The sequence below is a fragment of the Lonchura striata genome, chromosome 7 (assembly GCF_050655825.1).
Source record: "Lonchura striata isolate lonStrDom1 chromosome 7, ASM5065582v1, whole genome shotgun sequence".
Lineage (NCBI taxonomy): Eukaryota > Metazoa > Chordata > Aves > Passeriformes > Estrildidae > Lonchura > Lonchura striata.
Window position 1 is genome coordinate 15288887 of NC_140709.1, and position 17080 is coordinate 15305966.

A 17080-nucleotide genomic window follows, 5' to 3' on the forward strand; every position below is an offset into this window, starting at 1 on the left:
CTCATGAAAATCACTGAATTGTGTTCTCTCTTTATAGCATGAACTGAGAATAAACTTTTGCCTCCACTTTCTAGGTCTAGAAATTTCACCCCTGTGCAGACAACTTCATGACATCTTAAACACATTATAATCTTGTGATTGCCTTTTCATCCAAAAGAATCCTCATGTCTTTTCATCTGGATAGGTTTTTGGAGTTTTTTTTCTTTTCCCATTCTGCTCAGTACAGTGACTACTCACAGTATCCCAACAGCAGCTGTGAGGAGGAATCCTTGCATAATCCTTAAGTCCAGATGAAGGTCTGTAAAATAATTGATTGTGGGTCAGTGCCTCTACTCAACTGTCTCACCATTTTGCCCTTAGTGTCTTCTAAACTCTGATTGTTATCATACCAAAAAATCAGACTAGTAAAATGAGATGCCTGGGAGAGAACAGAGAACTTTATTATCTTACTAATTTCTCAATCATTTAATTCTGTTTGCAGTATTTAAATTGTTGATTGGAACTGGAAGGCAGATAGGCTACTACATCTCCAAAAGTCCTTTAACTCCCCTTGTAGAAAAGGAAAAACCCATAAGTAGATCACCTTCTATCATGAAATTTGTGTCCATTGCTGCATTTCTGAAGGTCTTCTTCTATCCAGAGGGCTGATCTGAAATCAAGGTTATTTCACATAAAACAAAATCTGCAGGTGAGGTCCTATTAAGCAAAATGGGAATCACTTTCCAAGGCTTTTTGAACTCTCTGGAGTCTTTTTGGTGATCAAGGGGCTTACATTTGCCATATGGAAACAGATCTGTTGAGGGGAAAGTAAAACAATGCTTTCAAAAGAGAGCAAAAGGCCTACAACACTGCACACACAAAATGTTCTTTATATATTAAAAATTTAGTCATGAAACTAGTTTGAACTGACAATTTTACATGAGGAGCCAGTGCCACTAATCACTTGCAGCATAAAATTAAAAAAATTGTAGAGGAGTTCAAATTCTGTTCCGTTAGAGTTTGGTGGTTCTTTTGTCCACTTATATTGCTTTTTGTGGGATCACTTCAGCATAATTAAGAACATTTCCTTTGACCTCTGCAATTTATATCAAAAAATTTTTTTCTCATAAAACCAAACTGAGCACAATTCCACTTTTAAGAATTAATCCTTCAAGTACCCATGTACAAATCCTCAGTAAAGGTTTTGGCTTTACTGCTAAAGCCTTTATAACCCACAGAGGAGAGCCTGCACATAAAAACCCATGAAAATTAATGAACATGGACTTGCAGCAGTGAGAAATTTGGAATTCCTGTTCCTTGGGAACTTCCAGCGTGTCAAAACTTATTATTCTAAGATGAAGCAAGTAGTTTCAACATAATAAATCTGCACAAAAAAAAAAAAATTCTTATAATTTCTGTAAAGAATTGCCAACACTTCAATTGTTCTTGAATAGAAACTATAATGAGAACTACCTTTTATTTGCTAGATTTGACACACACGCTCCATTTGCCTGAAATTCTATTAATACTGGACTTCACATTTTGTGAGGGTCTCTATTTTGACTTTGTAGTTAAAAGGCCAGAACTCCCAGGCTTCCCTACACACTAAACCTTTCTGTCCAAATTACATTTCTCATGCAGCACTAGAGTCACATGAGTACCAAACACAGAACATAATTCCAGCCAAGCCAAGTGTGTGTTATTTCTTGCGAGGCAACTCCTCCAAAGGACTATGGGTCCATAGTAGAAAGAACAAAGTTGCCAATTAAAACTTCCACAAGGCAATGCTCAAATAATGAAACTAAGCTGTATGCCATGGTGAACCAAGACTTAAAAAGCTATGAATTATTTTGTATAAATAAAAAGAAAAAAATATTCTTTTATGAACCTGAGTTGTGTTTCATTTGGATTGCAACACTTTATTTTGCATCATTCCTACTGTGATTTTTTAAATTCTTCACTTTGGAAAATCAGTCTGGTGAAAATTGCCATTCCTGTTGGAGCCTTGCACCATCTCTGCTGTTGGTAGATACATCCTCCTCTCCGACAAGGACAAGCACAGTCCAGCGTTTGGTGAATCAACATAGGCAGGAACAAAGAAGCCAGAGGAAGTTAGGTGATATAGCCGAATGTCACCCGTAAAAGTATGTAGGGCTTTAGTCACCTAAATTACTTCTCTTTTTCACCCTTTCCCTGTGAGCCCTATGTCTTTTCTGCTGACAGATAAGTGCTAAATGTTGTGTTACTCCACAGCACATTAGCAGGAGTTCCGCTGATGTGAGGAGATGACTCTCTCATGTAAAGAAAGAGAAGACTGAAACCAAAGACATTTCTGAGAAAGAACTGCTCTTCACAGTGTAGTTGCTCTGTTACAGAGCAAGAGACTGCAGTTGCAGTAGACATATGTTCCTATTTCAGCCAGAATTGAATTTGGGCTTCCTGTTGCAGTTCAGTGATCGTCTTGGGGCCAGGTGCCCAGTGGGTACAAAACAAAGTAGTACCTGCTGCTTAAACAGCTTGAAATGAGCAAGAGTCCCCTCTCCTGTGGTATTCATTGCGCTTGTTCCTCTTACACATTATACCCACAGTGCCTTCAGCATTGCCCTAAACACCACCCATAACGCTCCTTGTCCTAATCCAGGCCACAGAGTCAAGAGCTTGGGAATTGAATAAAAGCCGACTGTGCAAATGCAGTTTGTAAGTCACAGGAAAGGAAAAAAAAAAAAAAAAAGAGTACATAGACACATTTCAGTTTTCATTGGTACTTCTGGCAACCTTCTTCCCCTACACATCATCATGGAAGAGACAAAACCCAGGCTCCCCACTGAGTACACAAGAAAGGGAGACTTCCCTTGTGCTTCCCTGTGCTGCAAGCTGTAAATTTCTAAAGAGCTCTGCTATAATCTTTTACAGTCTGCAATCCCACCCTTCAGCTTAATGAAATGGAATGGTACAAATGCTCTCTGGACATTTCACTGCTGACAGTTACCCAAGGTTTGTTTCAGCTGTTACAATATGGTTATTTTATTGTCTTTTTTTTTTTCTTGTACAATTTCATGACTAACTATGTGTAAAATGGAAGGAATTTGACTATCCTTTCTTCATCCAGTTGGACACAAACTGGACTGCTTCCTTTAACTCACTTTTCAGCTAGCAGGGCTTGCTTTCTGTTTTCTTTTAAATGTCAGAAAAGGTTAAATAGGCTCTTCAAATCTGCAATAGATTTGGAAGATCTCTAGGGGTAAAACCTTCACAAGAGAAACAGTTTATATTAGTTCAAACAACAAACTCAGGTTCTGAACCTGGAAGGCAGGTAAAACAAACCTTATGCACATCTCACATTAAAAAATCACAGTATTTGTTTTTGCCCAATATAATAATATAATGAAATATTTTGAATGGTTTTAATCTATTTAACTGTCTTGTTGTTTAGGGCTTTTTTACTGTTTTTGCTTTATTTTGTTTGATTTATATTACACTTTTATTTTGCAGTTGGAAATACTCATGCAGATCGAGGATCTGGACATGAGAAAGTGACTCCCACCATTTTCCTGTGTTTGCCTGGTATCCTGCTTGGCCACAGGGATTACAAAGGGGTCAAGGCCCCAGCTATTCTGCCTCATCTCTTCCTCACTTGAAACAGAAAACAAACAAAAACACTGTGTCTAAAAACTTGAAGGAAAGTTGGCGAGGACTTCAGCTTTCACAACTCGCTGAAAAATTCAGCATTCCCCATACCACTGAAACACTACCATCCCAGCTCAGCATTTGCCTGGCAGATACAGTCTTTACCTCAGGTAGAGGGCAAGGAGAGAAGACAGTAAAATGGTGCCTGGATCCATAGAGCTGTCTATCAGACATACCATCTCAATATACTTTAATTTTGAGGTAAGATGGGACAGAAAAACAATATGCAGAGATTTTAGAGAGTGGCATTGTGCATTGGGTGACTAATGCTTTATGCTTTCTACATCCAAACACAATCCACACTGGAGGACAGATACACTTATATCAAATTCCTGCTGATTCAAAAATAGCTTGTCTTTTACTGCCAGATACGTGCAAGGACCTTACAAATTCAGGCTGACCATTGTTTTAAGATTCTTTGGATGCGTCTTTTCTTATTTCTCACTGCCAATATTGTTCATGAGGAAAGAGAGAGAATTTGGCCAGTGAGTAGAAGTTCTTGTGCAGAACGACAAGTCTGGATTTGTTGCACATGCCCTGTGGTACTTGGAGTCAGAGACTTAGAACATGACAAGCATCTCATGAGGAAATGCTTCCTTGATAACTGGACCAACTGCAAGTGTACCCCAAAACAGAAGGGCCTTTGCTTCTGCTTCAGGTTTCCCACTGCAAATGGAAAAGTTCACGTGGGACATGGAAACTAGATAATCTCTTGATGCCATCATTAGTAGCTGAGGTTACTGATAGCTGGTAATCCCTGCCTGCTCTGTCCTCACCTTGCTATGGAGAAGCCAACCCTGTGTCCAGACACCAGACAGGAGCTTGGGCAGGATGCAGTGGAGAGAGCACAGGCATGTCTGAGGAGAGAGATCACGTTACTGTGGTGCTAAGCCCCTCACCTCAGCACTCTTGCCACTGGCAGGATCTCTTCCCAGCACTCTCTTGCTTTGAGAAAAATGTGAAAAGTGGTTTAATTGGCCTCAGGCTTGTTATCACTTATGACAGCAATGATCAGAAACAGAGGCCATTAACAGTCCTGGTATTTAACTTGTACATTCACTTACATACATAGAGGTCCCTGTCTGTATGATTAATGTCATCTCAACATATTCCATTAACAAAAATATGAAGTGCTTTGACTTTTTCCCCCACGTGACTGACAACATAAACACATTGTCGAAAGCACTGAACAGATGGTAAGGCACTTAGGAAAGTTTGCTACCTTTAAAGAAGTCACTGGCCTTCAGCGAGCACTTAAACCACCGTGGGTAGTAACTGAAAGAAGGCTGTCCTTCAACTCCAGAGTGAAATGGAGCAGAACACGGTCACTGCATCCTTCATCCAACAGTAACTCAGCATTCCCATAATGGTTTCTAATGGGAAGCCACCCTCTTATCTGAAGCTGGTGGTCTATCATTAGAGAATGGCACAAGGAGCAGAGGATGGGCAGAATGTGGGACAGCAGCAGGCAGGGAGCAGAACTCCAGTACATGCAGGAAGCAAGCTTGCCACAGTGTCAGCTTTCACCCTTGGACCACTTACAGCTGCCTTCTGCGTCCTTCTTTGCAGGGAAGTATGCTCAATTTACATTTTCTACACAGTAAGCCTTACATTCTCACCTGACAGTATCCTTGGGTCTGGCTGTCCTGGCAATCAGACTACTCTTTCTCATAATTTCCTAGAAATCATTACAAGTTTCATCCTCCCCAGTGTCTATTTTCACTTTTGGGTCTTTCAACAGCTTGAGTAATGAGCACTGATCAACATCAACTTAACTCCCACAATATGAACTAATTATTTCTGCAGAGACGTCTTACCATGAAGAAAAATCTGGAGGGGACTTTGTCTTCCCTGTTCCTACCTGAGGGAGTTTTAGATTTTGTTGTTCTCATCTTCCTGTGACATGGATTGCCTTGAGCAGCTTCTTGTTCTAGCAACTGGTACAGCTTGCAGCACATCCAGGACTAAAAGCTGGAAGGGAAAAGCCTGAAACACCCCTTTTCCCACTACTGTTTTAGTGTGTAAGCTAAGTTATCCTCATTCCTCAGGCTTTGCAATCACTTTATGAAGCCATGCATCCAGAAGTGACTTCGTTCAATTTCCTCTGAATTATTTCCCACAAATATTCTTGTCATTGTCTAATTCTACTACTACAAAGTCTTTAAATACAAGGATTTTTAAAATTCCGAATAACATTTGCTTGAGAGCTTTCTAATGCTAATAGTGCTATTACTATTATTTGTCTTACTAAGCCTTTTTTTAAAGGTAGATCCTTCATTCCCAGTGGAGATATGGTGACCTTTCATAGAGTAACTGGAATACTCTAGCATTTTTTCATGTACAGGCACTGTCCTAATAGCTTTCTTCCTTGGATCCTACTAGTGATGAACTGCCTGAACCGGTTTCAACTCTTCTGTTTGCCCTTAGATGGCTATTAACTCACTAAATAAATATTGATCAGAAAAACAAATAAAGAGATGTTATATAAAAAGTAGCCTGATTAAAGAAATGTGGAAGAAATATCATGAAAGCAAACCTTGGATGCACTTCAGACAATAGGTCTTGTCAAACAAATTTGATGCCATTCTGTAAGGTAAGCTATTGTTCAAGTCTGATTCTAAGGCACAAGTTAAGTAACGCTAGCAGAAAAATATTAATATTCCCACCCACCTAACCTCTCATTGCCATCCTACACCCTTTTTTAGAACATGGTGGCAAAGATTTATGATTTGGTATTTAACACAACTAAGAGCCAGGTATGGTCATGGAGGCTAGGCTGTGGTTCCTCCAAAATATAGGTATTGATGCAACACGCTTCTCCATCCTAAGAAAGGAGCCATGTTTCCACTGAGGGCACAGAAATGATTCAAAAATTTACCTGGGCTTCTAAGTTAGTATGGCTTCCAAAAACAGCAATCACTATACAGTTACTGCTTTGCAACATTAAGTAAACATTGCTCATTAAAAAGATCATTAGAAATGTTGTATGTTTGGATTACTATCATTAGTTTCACTGAAATTGCTAGGGCCCTATATTTTGATTTAAAGCAAATGATCACTGAACATTATATAAAGCAGGAATTAATTAAAAACTGACAGACATCTCAAACTTTCAATAAGAGGAAAAGCCTGAATGACTGTATTTTTAGTGCTGCTGTTCTATGATGAGGGTCATTTTGGATCCGCACTTTCCTCACAAATTTAGTAATGGGTACAAAATCCCTGCTGATAAAAGTTACTCTGTGAAACAAGCATTGCTGGAGCAATGATCTATAATCAAAACATTCAACTGGTAAGTTCAAATGAAATATTTCATTAAAACTTTCTAAGAGAATGGCAGTTCCTCATACCTACAGAAGGACAGATCCTCACCACAGATGTCTTAAGATAGAGTTTAGCAAAAAGGCCATTCATTCTGGTTATGAATACATACTAAATGAGGCTGATGAATTCATAGGATATGTTGAAATAGAAATAATAACCTAACAGATGACATTATTACCTCTGTAGATGACATTTATTGATGCCAGCTGGTTGCATCCTGTTCTGAATCCACACCTAAAAAAGGATACAAAACCACAATATTTAGCATAACAGAACCACATGGTTGTTTTGGGTCTGTAGAAATCCTCTCACCATGGGAGAGTTAAAGAAGTCAATCTGTTTAACAAATCATAAAAGCAACTGGGGAGACAAGAGGTGACTTGATCACTCTATAATTACCTTCCCAAGGAAAAAATAGCAGTTACTAAAGACATCCTTAATGCAGCAGAGAAATGCAGAAAAAGAACCAGTAGCTTGGAGTTGACTTAAAACTTGGCACATTATTTAACTGGGAAGGGATAAGAATCAGCTAATTAGAGTAATCTGCTTGTAGAAACAAAGAACATGCCTTCTTCTCTTGTTCTCATGTTCCCATGACTTTTCTTCTCCAAATAAGACCTGAGCATTTCTCTAGAAAGCACAATTTCACTGAGAATTGTTAATGGATTTTATTAGGTGGTGACCAGGAGAAAAACTGTGCCTAGTATTCATAAACCAGTCAGATCAGATAACTCCAATGGTCTGACCTAGATTCAGATACTTTAGAGCTAAGAACTGCCTGGTACTGACCAGGGCTGTGTGAGATGCTTCACAGTACAGAACCATTTCAAAGAAATTGTATTTGGCTTCTATTGCAGATAATCCTCTTGGGAAAAAATTATTTCAAAGGCATTCATTGAAAGTTTGGTTGCCACTATATTGATTGGACTACTGGTAACAGGCTGAGACAAATCTTGCAAAGTTGTCTAGTACAACTAATACTTACTTATATGTTCTTTTTACTTTTTTCTAGATGAAAAAAAAGTCTGAAATGACACCAAGTCAGGTTCTTCTGTAACAGAATTCATGTGGCCACTGACACACTGGACTGCAGTCATAAATCAAGCCAAACTGAACCGTTAATGACATTAATTTTTATCTGATGCTAGCAATGCAAATGTCTCATAGAAATTACTATTTTTTCTCTGTTTTGATTTCTTTTGGGTTGATGAAAGCCAATAAATCAGCAATTTCAGTGGCAATTATCTAGACAATATTCGTTTGTCTGTCTTCTTTTCTTAGCTTAATGTTTGCATATATATCCTGACAGTAACCTCTGGCAATGGAGGAATATGACATGTTGGATTTATCTCATGTAAGAAAAGCTGTAGACAGTGAATGGCCTTCTTAATTCTCTGATTAAAATGAGCATGTTTGCTTGGCCCATGTCCACAGACACCCCTCTTTTCCAATACACTAATCTTTCTGGACAAGCCACATTAGATGGACTTATCTTTACCATTGAAAATTTTCTTTGTATTCTCTAGAGTTTCTTTAACTTTCATACCAAGATACATGCACACGCCTCATCCCTAATATCCTCAAAGTGTTATTCATGACCTACTAATTTCCAAGGCATATGAGAGAAATAAAATGACTGATTTCACTGATGTTGTTCCTTCCTAATCCATTCAGAACATTTTGAATTTGAGAGAGGAGTTGTTTTCTTGAGCAATTTAGTTTTTTCTGGTTGTTTTCCAAAAACTAGGCAATGTTGGATAATCATTCATTTTCCAAGTACACCAGTGCATGGTCAGACTGTGACCTGTCTGTCTGGACTAGTTTGCAGGATGCATTTTGCTATTTTATCCTGCAGATGTGACATTAAGACACATCTTCAGGATAAAATAGCAAAATTTTCCATTAGCACTTGTTTACTTGTTATCTTCCACTAGCACTTGTTTATGCACTGTGATACACAGATAAAACTGTATTTTAATCATCCACAGCAGTCAGCTATGGACAAGAAGACTTTGGGATATCTGGAGATAAGAATACTTCTAATACACAAAAATCCCAAGTTGTGATTTCAGAAACTCATAGCTTACAGCCAGTGAACATACTTTGAAACACTGGAGCCTTTTTATGAATGTCAGAGCTTGTGATTCAGAGATGGACAAGATTTGTCCACCCAGATTAAGTCTAATGATCTCTTCCTGTATAATATGCATCCTGCCAATGTCAAAGTTGTTTGAAAATGCAGTATATTTTATACATACTAGAAGGATATTCAATGCATACATCTTCTGCTATTAATACTAGTATCTTCACCCACATGTTAAAATTACATTTTCTTTCAGCCAAATATGTTAGATCTTGACATTCTCTTAAAAGGAACATACCAATTTTTTTGCAAACTTCTTGCAATTATCATTGGCTCTTTTGTTGTTGGTTTGGTACTTTAGAGTGCTAGAGGAGAATGTTCCAAAGTAACACAGTGAAATTCTTTTGCTTTATTTCTCTGGAAAGGTCAATAAGACAAGGTAAAATCTGCACAGTTGTTTTGTGAAGAAACTATGAGATTTTGGCTCTGAACAACATTTAACAGGACTAAAAACACCAAAGAAGCCTGTAGCCTCAGGTTTGAAAAATATGAGCAGTCAGTTGTGCTAGAAAATAATTCAGTGCCATGCTTTAAAAGGTAAAATCAAAGAATTCTGTGTGCCATATAAAGCTGAAAGGAAAGCAGAATCCAAAAGGGTTGGGTGACCAGTTTTGAAACACAGTTTGAATAAGATGGATGGATTGGAGCTTGCCGTACTTGATTTGCAGCCAGGAATAATCTTTTCAAAGCTAGAAGTGCTTTTGATCTCTGCCTACTCCTCCTCATCACTTTGAATCTCCAGGGATACAACCCTACCATGCAATACAAGGGAAAGAAAATGTGCTTCAGAAGAGGGAGAGGAAAAAGGACAAGGAAGCCAATGAAATAGTATCTGAGAACAACACCACTGCCTGTAATGACACTGACCTGCTGGTGCCAGTGGAAGAGTTTTGTAATATTTTTCCAGGTTTGCTCTTGTTTTTGATACTAGGCTGTCAAGCTGGTTCTGTGACTCTATACCACCCTCAGCACGCTTCCAGGGGTATTGGGAATGGTTCTTATGAACCTGTGACTTGGGAAGAGTCCTGAAATATTTACAGGCCAAAAGTCCCATCAGGCAAAATTGAGCCAAATTGATGTGACATCAGTGGGAGCAGATACACCGATGAGCAGGGGTCTCTGCATCACTATCTCTATGTAGCTAGGAGCTGGTTGTGTTAGAGGTCAATGCAATATGTTTGCAGTATGCGGCAAACCCAGGAAGCATTTTAGGAAGAAATAAAAGGATATAATCCATCAAATGAGTGCAGCAGAGAGCTCAAAGGGCACATGGTGTTGTTTATAATGGAATGCACACAGCTCAGCTGGAATGAAGTTGCAGCTCTAGTTAGAAAAATGGAAGTGTCTTGTCTTTCAAGGACCATCAGACCTCTTAGTTACACAGTACCACCAAAACCACCTTGGCATTAATTTTGGTTTAGACTGTACTTGCTAAGAAGGATGTTTCCACAGAATTACTGAGGCTGCAGACCTCTCTGGAGGTCTCTTGTAGTATCCTGTAAACAGTAGAAAATCAGAATGTCTTGCTGGGAGCGTAACAATCCAGTTGTTTTGGGATGCCTCTTCTCTACAACACAGATGCTGCAAAGACTGAAACAAAATCACCATCTCCTGTTGGGTGGCATATCTTATGATGCATGGGAGATTTTAATAAGTTTTTCTATGAGTAATATAATCTCCCGAGACTGTGGATACAGGCTTGAGCCATGGAATAAATGTGGCTTTTTGGGCTTGCACTCGTCCTGAGCAACATTCTCCACTCCAAACCGCACCCTGCACTTGCTGGCGGGAGAGTATAAACAGTCAGCTGGAATCTTCCTCTGGTTTCTTCCCACTTGACTTGGAAATCCCGGGTATGGAGGTACCCAATGGCACCACCAGCAGTGACCACCATGCAAACCATTTCTGAAAGCCATCATAGTCATGGCTCCAAGAGAAGCCTGCAAACTGCTGGCTTCCCTGAAGCTGCACCAGGGAGCCAGGTCCTCCAGGGCTGTGGGGCTGGGCAAACCCAGGACAAACACAGACCATGCATCATGTCAGCAGAGATGGATGTCTGCCTGTTGGGTGGTTGAAGGACTGCCCAGGCCCCACTCAGAGTCCACATTCTGATCAGTTCCTTTACAAAATTGCTCTCTTGTTCACCACCCTGCCTCACATGCATACTCACTCATGTACTTCTTCGAGCATACAAGACAAATGTGTATTGCTTGGTGTTCCCCTTGCTTGTCTTTGCATCACCCAGCCCCACAATTCCTGTCAATTCCCCTTCACTTGCTCTTTGCCAGAACATTATTAATTTTCCAGAAACAATATCCCCTAGTGTTTGCCATCCTGTTGTGCACAGGAAAAACAAAAAATGTAACCTTTTCTGAAAAAAGAAATAAAGAAAGAAAAACAGAAAAATGGAAAGATGGGAGGAAGGGAGGGAGAGAGAAGAAAAGATGAAAAAAAATTTCTTTGCCCTCAAAGGCTTTTCTTTTAAAGGTTTTATGAGTTTGCTGACAATGTTAATTTACTGGCATCTCCTTCAACACCCTACCTACTCCATGGAAACTTTAGCCAACTTTTAAAGCCAAACTGAATTCTAGGGAAAACTCACAAGATGCACAGAGAAGAAATTTTATCTTGTCAAGTGTTACACTGATTAGTGGTGGAGTAAAACAAAATCTCAAACAACCTACCCTCTCACTTCTTGTCAAAACCCACATCCTCCTGTTTTTCTCTCTCACTACCACCCTCACCTTAAAAATAAAAGCAATAAAAGGAAAGTAAAATAGCCCCCTTTCTAACCACGTTGGAGAATGAAAGCTTTGAAAGCAAAACAATTCCATAAAATGATCCAACTTCAATTCAAAATAAACTGGTCTCACAGAATAAATTTGGTTATAATATTTGGAAAAACCACTGCATACGTTCCTCCCCGAGGTCTGGTAAAGGGCAGCCACAAATTGTCTGATCACAAAGAAGGAATTTCCCCCTCACTGGTTTGTGGCAAGAGTACATGAGGCTGAGAACCTTGTCAAAGAAGACAAGATGAGCACAACTTCTGCCAAGTGACTGACCCCTTCTCAGTCTCCACATTAAGTAACAGTAAAAAGGGAGTAAGGAGAGAGGAGGAGACACAGCTCCGTACATCAGCTGTGGGGGGAGCCAGCACAGACACAAGATGCTTAAATCAGCAGTGAACAGCAGGGAATCGTTAAAAGATATTTTCAATATATGACTGATATAAAAAGAAAACCTGGACATCAGCATGAAGAAGTTTCTCACCCCCTGCATCTCTGAATAATTAACTCAGCAGAAAAATTCACAATATGAGGCCCCTTTTGTGTGGTCTCAGGTAGAGAAGACACTGGATATCTTCCATCCCACTAACAATTCACTGTGTCAAGGGCAGCTCAGTACCAAATAAGAGACCATCATTTTCTTACTGAAATAGTTGGTGCTGTCAACATTTACTATCTTTCATATTCATTCAGCACATGGAAAAAGGAAAAAAAAAGGAAAAAAAAATAAAATAAGTTGACCACCATCCTGCCTCACAGATCTCTGCACAACCCCAGAAGCCTTCTCCTTGAGCTTGTATAGGATCAATCGATAAAACAGAAATGGAACAAAATGAAGTGAAACAAAAGCTGAGGAGAAGCATCATATGCATCGCATTTGGAATCCTCCACTGTTTTGACTGCTAAATGGGAGGTGCTGTGATTAATCTGTGATTATGTGACTCACCATAATTATGTCTTGTTGAAATTGAATTTATTGAAGCATGAATCATTCTACCCAAAGTAGAACCTAATTGCACGATTGCTGTGGCAGCCATTTAGGGTTTAGAGGAGAGGTTGCTATGTTGGGTGAAGACTTCCGCTCAATTCAAGCAAAGAAAAATTCCATCTTGTGACTTGCAAAAGGGTGAAACTTGTCTGTAAAATGAGAGGAGAAGGAACAATCCCATGAAGTTCCATTTGAAATGCTGGAAAATGATCAGCCAACCTGATTGTGAAAAGCTTCCTTAGACTGAGAAGGTACATAAAATATCACTTTGGGTTTGTAAGCCTGTTGTATTTGAATGTTGTATCACTCAAGACCTCCCACTGTTTCACTGTTATTTCTGGGCACATGCTCACCAGGACTAGTATATATTCACAATAAACCTGTAATTTCATCAGTAAGACCAGACTAGAGAGAGATGAGCCTGGCACTCCTGCTTTGGATGACACATGCAGGAGGTTGAAGTATGTGGTGTGTCTGTGGGGTGTCTCCCAACCAGCAGCTCTGTATAACAGAGAAAACTAAGGTCAACTTGGATTTTTTCCCCCATTTTAAGGAAGAGATCCACATTTTCTATTTGGTTGTTTGAATTTTTGGATGGAAAAGACTTTATTTAAATGGGAATTTTTATGGGTAGACTTTTTGTTCCATTTTTTACCAAAAAGCCACATTTAATGAAACAGTCTTTGTATTCAGTTTAGAAGGGAAAAAAAAAAATTTACATTTTCTCCTCTGATGTAAAATCGACCCTTTTTCCTAACAGAGTTAAATATAATTATTGCTAGCATTTATGAAGGAGTATAAACAATGACTCTCGAGAATAAGGAGTTTTGTACAGTTGTTAAATTTCCTGCTCTATTTTTAAAATTCTTATTGCTGCTGCTTTCTCTAATACAACAGTAGCAAAGGCCCACAACAGCAGTTAAGGTTGAAAGGGGGATGAAAATTGCATTTAAAAACAAAACCAAAGTTAGGAAATACTTTGTAGTGCATAATGCCCAACCAGGCAGAAGAATCAGACAGGGGGAAAGGGTGAAATTTACACTTTTATTTCTCATTTAATGACTAAGTTCTAGGAAAAAGGAAAAAATCCTGCCTCATATCACCCAACCTCAGTGTTCTGTGTACTATTGTTTCCCCCCAATTATATTTAGCCAATGGGAAAGCGGTGCAGGAGTCCCATCTGGTACAACAGAAGATGCCTCTTTGTTGGGATCACATCTGTTTTATGTTCACACTGAATCTTGGAAAGGAGATGTGGAGCCAGGGTATTGGCTTGTCTAGTACAAATTTGTTACTTATTTCTAGCAATGCACCATTGAAAGCAAATATTCAGTGTAAAATAGCTGGGCTTTATGGATGGGGAAAAGGAAATAAATATGACATTTTTTAAGAGATACTAGATGAGTGTGTTTTTGATAGGTGTTGCCTTAGTCATCAGGAAGTTCTGCCCTTCAAGAGGAGGAGCTGCATAAGGTGTCAGCTTTTCTTTCTATATCTGCCTCTCCAGAGAAGGCTTTCACTGACCCTGTCAAAAAGCTTTCCAATTTTCAGTCTGATACTAGAAACACTGGTTCTTGTGTAGGTCACCCATGGTTCCTTTTTTTTTTTTTTTCCCAAAGGCTAGACTTGTTTACCTATATGGCAGTAATTTTATTCTCAGGCTCCTTCAATCTGGTCCATAAGAGATTCCTTCTCATCATGTTTTTTTTGCAGAGACTGCTTTTGCTTGCTGCTTGGTTGGGTTTTTTTTGTTTTTTGTTTTGGTTTGGTTTTTGGGGTTTTTTTTTGGTTGGTTTGTTTTTTTTGGTTTTTTTTTTTAATGGAGAGATAGAGTCACTTCTTGTTGTTACATTGTTACATTGCCAAATACATATTTTTCAAAATAAAAGTGAATTGCAGTAGTTGTTCTTTTTGCATGCAAAGGTTACAAGAGGAAAACTTTTGCCTAGAACTGAAGTTGCACTCAAGCCTTAGTCAATAATTCTATACATTTTCTGAGGTCCATTCATTCATGGCACAAAAAACTTTTGAAACTAATCTTGAGTATATTGGTAGGTATAGTGGTAGACTAGTCCTGTTGCCACCTTCATGTGTCAATTTCTGGCTTCACATTGCTGAATGCTTAATATTTAAAGGAAGGCATGCAAAAAACCTTTCTCCAGGGTGACTTCTCTTCTGGGGCTTGGAAACCAGTCCCTGCAGTCCCCATGCATGGAATGGCACACAGCCATTCCAAAAAAAAAAAAAAATGGACAGGTGAGACTTGCACGAGGGGAATCAACAGAAATACGTTCTCAAGGCCAGGAAGAACACACATTCTTTGCCTTGAAGAGACCCTGATCTTCTTTTTGGTTCTCTGCATCTGCCAAGTGGAGTTAGAGCTGCAGAGAGGGATGCATGAACATGTGTATGGACACAAAGCAGTATTGCAGGCCACCAAGTCAGAGAGGCAAAGATGGTAATAAAGCAGAACTTTTAAAGTCATTTTGCTGCTTCATCCCTGAGCAGATTGGTGGATATCTGCCTTTTTCAGAGCAAGAGGAATGGGGAAAAAAAATGATACTTCAAGATCAAAGCTTTAACCATTTTGCCACAGTATTCAGTGATGGCTCTGACACCTTAGCTAAGAATACTAGGGTAAGGGTCTTGCTGTTTTACTAGTACTCTGTTCCTGATCCACACCAAAAGGTCTGAACAGCATCAGAGTCATCTTCTCATAGGGCATGGGGCCACTCTTGATTCGATGGGTAAATGTCATCTGAGCAAGAGCTGTCCACTGTTTCCACCTCCACAAGAGTCAATCTGCTGTTCGGCCAAGCAGGTTCCAGTTATTGGCATAACTTTCATCCTTTCTCTCTCTATGATAAAATTTTATCTCTCCTGTGTCCAGAAATAAACTGCTGGGTTTATAGTTCTCAAGTTTCATGCTAGGCAAATAACACCATTGGTCCCACAGAACAGTTGTCTGTTTGCTGGAATCAGCAAATATTACTTACATATTTCTATCTATCTATCTATCTATCTATCTATCTATCTATCTATCTATCTATCTATCTCTATCTATCTATCATCTATCTATCTATCTATCTATCTATCTATCTATCTATCTATCTATCTCTCTATCTTTCTATCTTTCTATCTTTCTATTTTTCTATCTATATGTATTTTCTGAGAAATTTATAACCAGACATTTTGATTAGTGTTTTGCTGATTTTATCTGCTTTGCCTTCTTTTCCAGTATATTTTTTAAAGGAAGAAAAACTCCCTTCAGAAGATGTTTACAAACAGAAAAAAGCAACTTTATTTTCTCCTCAAGCCCCTATTGTTACTCATCTGAAAGTTGCTACCTTCCTCCCCACCATCTCTGCAGATGTCTTCACCAAATCAAAACTTGCACTCTAGAGTGCCTTTCCTGGGAAACAGAGTTTAATGTGATCATGCTGTTTATGCGTCAGCCCGAACAACTTCCAGCTAACAGCTTTGTAACCTGACAGGCAGGAAAGAATGCCTAAAAATATTGTGACTATCATATTTCATCAAAATAAACAAGTGGAGAAAGGAGAAAGACTTTCTTACTCAGGGATCACACCTTTTATTGAGCACTAGAGAATCCACATAAGTGAGGGTCTTTGGAATGAGTTTTTGTTTCTTCCTCTACTTATGGAATCACTTTGTCTGTGAGTTGTCACTGCTCCCCCTAATTATAGCCCCCTCCCCTGGGTTGTATCACTTTTTCAACAAGTGTGAAATATTGCCTTGGAACCTATCATCCCACAATTCACCTTGGGTCTGGCCTGGAGGATTGTGCAATTTCTGCAGTCTGCTCCAGTGCAAACAGGAAAGAGAACCTGAGCCCCAGTTTTTACAATGTGCAGCTTGCGTGCAGGAAACGGACCTGCTCGGCAGCATCTCTGGGATGTTTATTGCTCTGCGCTCCCGCCAGAGAGGCCGAGGCCGTTTGCTCTGCTGGCGGAGGGCTCGGAGCCGTCGGCGCTCATCAGGCCTCTGGTGGCTCCTCATCCCGCTGGAGATCAGCTGGAGCAGGCCAGGAGAGGTTCTCAGGCACTGCCTGAGGAACAGGCAAAAGGTTTCTTCTTTTTCCAGAGAGGTGATGTGAACAATTGCAATGCTCCAAAAAGAATGAGCTCCAAGTTAAAAGCCAATTTTTTT

The 17080-nt window shown here is 39.4% G+C and overlaps 1 long non-coding RNA gene across 5 annotated transcripts in view; it reads right to left on the reverse strand.

The window, feature by feature from the left end:
- Positions 1 to 17080, reverse strand: part of LOC110468399 (uncharacterized) — an 86990-nt gene that overhangs the window by 33034 nt on the left and 36876 nt on the right. For 2 of the 5 annotated variants that reach the window (XR_014956523.1, XR_014956522.1), the window contains exons 2-4: positions 7169 to 7224; positions 584 to 793; positions 238 to 298 (exon numbers count right to left, since the gene is read on the reverse strand). This is a non-coding gene — a long non-coding RNA (uncharacterized LOC110468399). The remainder of the gene's footprint in view (positions 1 to 237; positions 299 to 583; positions 794 to 7168; positions 7225 to 17080) is intronic. The other 3 variants (XR_014956521.1, XR_014956520.1, XR_014956524.1) reach the window with 2 other exon arrangements.